Raw genomic sequence first — 5467 nt, 5'->3', positions numbered from 1 at the left:
AATTCTTTTTCCACATTTCCCACATCTCTCCCGCCGTTCCCGTTGTCCAATGGATGTTGTCCGGTCCTGTTGTAAATAGTCTTGATGGTAAACGTTGAATCGAATGCCCCGTTTCCTCTATTATTTCATTCAGTTCCCTAAGGTTGGCTTGGATCTCAGATGGAAGTGAGTGGGAATAATTAATTCTAGGAAGGAATATTTTAGCATAGGGAAAAGTGGCCTTAGCTGCTCCTAGCAATCTGGCTATCTCCTTCGATGTGAATATTGGGATGACTCTACCCCTATTGTTAAGCCCAAAGGACAAAATGACCCCTTGCACATTGGGAGAGGTTGCAGTTCTGTTCTTGAGTAGGGTTAGGGTTAGGGTTAGGGTTAGGGTTAGGGGTTAGGGGTTAGGGTTAGGGTTAGGGTTAGGGTTAGGGGTTAGGGTTAGGGTTAGGGTTAGGGTTAGGTTTTTAAGGTTATCTCGCTACACATTCCCCAAAGGGTCCGCCGACCCAGTTGGTTAGATAGAAGGCAGCGGAGGGCACAGGCCGACGCATGTCTCCGTCAGTAAACCTCACCGTACCAGAGTCGCATAAATTTTGGAGTGGGTACGAAGGCCGGCGAAGCGAGACTGCACCTCAACCAGAACCTCCCCCGAGTAGCTGAGGCGCTACCCAGGTCTTCGGCCAGCAAGATGGAAAAAAAGTGGAGAGAGAAAATTGAGAGAAACTCACCTACCCTTCCAACCTTGGATTACATTATGCCTATTCACTTTGCATTATTCTTGACCTAATGTTTTGTTTTTATATTTAACCAACTGTTTTCCTTAGAGATTAAGGTTAGGGTTAGGGTCAGGGTTAGGGGTCAGGGGTCAAAGGTTAAGGTTAGGGTTAAGGTTAGGGTTAGGGTTTAGGGTTAGGGGTTAGGGGCAGCCGAGGCGCCAACCAGGTCCCTAACCAGCAATACGGAAAAACAGTGAAAAGCTACCGAAAAGTACAGACCTACAAGACTAACCTTATCTTCAATACAAGACCACCCTTTTATTAATTGTGTCCATTAACCTTTAGTTGTGTTTGAACTAATATATTTTTTTATAAATCTATTTTTGTTAAAAAAACTGTTTTGTTTAAAAAGGGTCCTTGTTGTAGGTAATTTGGATGTCAAAATTTGGTAGACACCTCATCAGTAGTGGACCTTGGGGTCTTAGAGTGTTTCGGCCATTATCACCAGACACCCTCGCCCAAGGGAGGCCCCGCCGGGGTCGATCAAGCCCCGGAGCGTGTCTACTTCGTCAATTGAAATTCCAGTAGCTTGTCCAGTCAACTCTCCAGCTTTAACGCAGACAGAGTAGATCAATTGGTCAGTCTTCTAGTCCTTTTGTTGTACCGATTTGTTCAACTATTAAATGTACATGAACCACCTTTGTATTCCATTTAATGTTGTTTTCCTCTTAATGTTGTTTTGCTTCATTTCAGTTTTATTGGGGGACCACCTTTATTATTATAAATGCAAATTGGACTCTATGTGGCCTACCTGTGCTAATGACCTTTAAGGTATTATTTCCACTCTTAATACATTTTATGTCATCAAAGAAGTTTCTCTCAAAGAATCGGAGTAACCTTACATATTACCTGGAAAGAAGGTCTTCCCCAGTGCCACTCTCCTGCGTCACAGCGCCACCGTTGAACGTCCCCCTCAAGAGCCTTGGCGAATCATCGTGGCGGCTCTCGTCCTCCAATCACGCCCCCCCATTCAACTGATAAGCACTAAAAAATTCGGCTATAACCCATTGGCACTCTTTAATTGTGTTAGTCGTAAAACATTCAGATGTAAATTCAATTCATAGTTTTTTATTAAAAATTCAATTCATATTTTTTATTAAATCAAATCGTACATTTAGAAATACAAATCAACGTAAATCGCGATACTCCTAGGTACCAACCCCCCAGAAGTACTCGTAAACTCCTGTCAGTTACTCCGGCAGCTTCTGTAATCCCCCTATCTTCCACAACATCATCTCTCCCAAACAACGATCAAAATGGAATAAAATGTCCACAAATCCCCTGGTATTATTAAAGTATTTTACCCGATTCCATTCATCCGTAAAATTAATTTATCACATTAATAAGATCGTATATTTGTAACGAAATAGCTGTAGGCGTATCGTAGCTAATGTTATGAGCATTAGCAATGCGGAAGCACCCATAAGCCCCAGCCCCAAAACAATGGCGCCGCCCATAGACACTAATAATACCTAAGTCCTTTCGTAAATCAATAACGAACAAATAATTTTTGTTTTAAACTCCTGAGCCCGTTCCTGTATTGACACCCGGTCCCATTCGGCCGTAAATTCAACATATATCACCGAACTAGTCACCTATTTGGAGCGATATCGTCCTACGCGTACCGCAGCTAGCGAGCATTAGCAACTAAGAAATACCCATAAGCCCTTGCCAAAGTCATGGCGGCCCCCGATAACACATAATATTCTTAAAATTACTCCTCCCGGTGAAAATAATAGAATACATTTAGATTGGTATTGTTTATTTGCACTACCCGGTCACTTTTGTCCGTTAAAAAACACTCACTCACCTTAATCCAACTCCGTATGTGGAATCAATAGTCTCGTAAACAAGGCAGCTAGTAAACATTAGCCAAACCGGAAGTAGCCCCCACCTTTTTTTTCGCCGTACGTCAGAGCAATCCTCCGCCAGCAATCATGCCAACCAAAGCATTCGTTCCAAAATTCGATTAGAATCAAACTTATTGAAAAACCTCTTAATACTATTTAATAGTGTTTTCCAACTTACTCGTTTCTAAATTCAAAGGATAATATTAAGTCCATAATATTCACGTCTAACTGAGGTCCGTTGGTACCAACGCGATTTAATGTGTCAAGGGCGCCCTCCAGTGTCCCATCACGTCCAATGTTTTCTTTTATGCGTTTGAAGAAAAATTCTTCTTTTTTCTTTTAGGGCCTGCTTTAAAATAAAAAAATGTGATTCGATTATAGTTTCGCCTTTTCGTTTTGTAATTTAATTAAATTAAATCGTAAATTTTTAGATATTTGGTTGGATTTAAAATTCATTCTGGGATCTAGATTTGGTCAAGTTTAGGATTTAGTTTGCAATTTGGTTAAGGGTTAGGATTTGACTCAGGGTAAGGAATTGATTTCAGAATTTGGTTCAGGTTCAAGACTAGAATCTGGTTGAATTTAGGACTTGAAGTTTGTGTTGCAGTGTCCCGTGCTTGGACCGATGCTGTCTCCACTAGTAGCCGTTGCGGTGGATCTTCTCCCCCCCTTTTTTCTTTGGGTGTTTCAGAAGAACCATGACCAGGTTCTCGGTACCTTCTTCTTCTTTCTTCAAAGAGTTCCCGCAGCACATTTACCATTGGCCCTTCGCACGTCGTCGAGCTTTCATCCTAAGTAGGTGAATGCATTCCTTCACCTGCCGTTGTGATGGATCTTCTCTCCCTCTTCGTGCTTCAGAAAAATTAGGACCAGGTTCTTGGTATCTTCTTCTTCTTTCTTCAAGGAGCTCCAGCAGCACATCTACCGCTGCTTGCACTCCCCACGTCGTCGAGTTCTCTTCCTGAGTGGGTGAATGCCTTCCTTCACCTGCTGGTAAGTTTTGTGGGTTTCTCTCAGTTCCTCCGTGTGGCCTCTCCCCGTTCCAATGAGTGGTGGCTAAGCTATTTCTTCTACCTCACCTTCGTCTTCATCTTCTTAACTCCCCATTGGCGTCTCTCCCGTCTCCTCTCAGGCCGCAATGGAAAAGGCCCTGCAAATCCGTGCTCTTGATTCATCCTCCGAAGTGAGGGAACCTATTCTTCTTCTCAGGGCTTGCTCCCCTCGCTCCTAGTGGTCCTGTAGAGTCTATGTTCAGGTAGATTGCAAGCATTCCACTGCCTTATGTAGAGGTTGAAGATGGCCCTAACCAGGTTGGAAAAGTTGCCTCTCTGCGCCATTTTTATTCTAGTCCATAGCAAGAAAATAAAAATTAGGGAAGTTATTTTGGAAGATGGAGAGAGAGAGAGAGTGCGAGAGAGAGCGCGAGCGCGAGAGAGAGCGCGAGCGCGAGAGAGAGAGAGAGAGACCACGGATAAGTAATGGGAAATGTGACTGCATCTCAACCAAAACCCCGAGTTTTCTGACCCGACACATGGTCTCATACCTCTCCCCCCCTAGGACAGAAAAGGGGAGGAGAGATGAGGGGAAGAGAAAACATATGTAGAAAGGAAAATGGGAAAATAAGAAAAGTATGCGACCCGATAATTTGGCTTAAGGTAATACTGGGATGTCCGATAGGCTCGGGCGAGTTAGGTTTTTAAGGTTATCTCGCTACACATTCCCCAAAGGGTCCGCCGACCCAGTTGGTTAGATAGAAGGCAGCGGAGGGCACAGGCCGACGCATGTCTCCGTCAGTAAACCTCACCGTACCAGAGTCGCATAAATTTTGGAGTGGGTACGAAGGCCGGCGAAGCGAGACTGCACCTCAACCAGAACCTCCCCCGAGTAGCTGAGGCGCTACCCAGGTCTTCGGCCAGCAAGATGGAAAAAAAGTGGAGAGAGAAAATTGAGAGAAACTCACCTACCCTTCCAACCTTGGATTACATTATGCCTATTCACTTTGCATTATTCTTGACCTAATGTTTTGTTTTTATATTTAACCAACTGTTTTCCTTAGAGATTAAGGTTAGGGTTAGGGTCAGGGTTAGGGGTCAGGGGTCAAAGGTTAAGGTTAGGGTTAAGGTTAGGGTTAGGGTTTAGGGTTAGGGGTTAGGGGCAGCCGAGGCGCCAACCAGGTCCCTAACCAGCAATACGGAAAAACAGTGAAAAGCTACCGAAAAGTACAGACCTACAAGACTAACCTTATCTTCAATACAAGACCACCCTTTTATTAATTGTGTCCATTAACCTTTAGTTGTGTTTGAACTAATATATTTTTTTATAAATCTATTTTTGTTAAAAAAACTGTTTTGTTTAAAAAGGGTCCTTGTTGTAGGTAATTTGGATGTCAAAATTTGGTAGACACCTCATCAGTAGTGGACCTTGGGGTCTTAGAGTGTTTCGGCCATTATCACCAGACACCCTCGCCCAAGGGAGGCCCCGCCGGGGTCGATCAAGCCCCGGAGCGTGTCTACTTCGTCAATTGAAATTCCAGTAGCTTGTCCAGTCAACTCTCCAGCTTTAACGCAGACAGAGTAGATCAATTGGTCAGTCTTCTAGTCCTTTTGTTGTACCGATTTGTTCAACTATTAAATGTACATGAACCACCTTTGTATTCCATTTAATGTTGTTTTCCTCTTAATGTTGTTTTGCTTCATTTCAGTTTTATTGGGGGACCACCTTTATTATTATAAATGCAAATTGGACTCTATGTGGCCTACCTGTGCTAATGACCTTTAAGGTATTATTTCCACTCTTAATACATTTTATGTCATCAAAGAAGTTTCTCTCAAAGAATCGGAGTAACCTTAC

The 5467-nt window shown here is 43.2% G+C and overlaps 1 long non-coding RNA gene across 1 annotated transcript in view; it reads left to right on the top strand.

Annotated features, from left to right (window-relative positions):
- The first annotated feature begins 4091 nt into the window (after window positions 1-4091).
- Window positions 4092-5467, top strand: part of LOC119118929 — a 17386-nt gene continuing 16010 nt past the window's right edge. The window contains exon 1 of the long non-coding RNA XR_005097008.1: window positions 4092-4309. This is a non-coding gene — a long non-coding RNA (uncharacterized LOC119118929). The remainder of the gene's footprint in view (window positions 4310-5467) is intronic.

The sequence above is a fragment of the Syngnathus acus genome, unplaced genomic scaffold, assembly GCF_901709675.1.
Source record: "Syngnathus acus unplaced genomic scaffold, fSynAcu1.2, whole genome shotgun sequence".
NCBI classification, from domain to species: Eukaryota; Metazoa; Chordata; class Actinopteri; order Syngnathiformes; family Syngnathidae; genus Syngnathus; species Syngnathus acus.
Note: the sequence above shows the minus strand (reverse complement) of the source record. Positions and strands in the feature narration are given on the sequence as shown.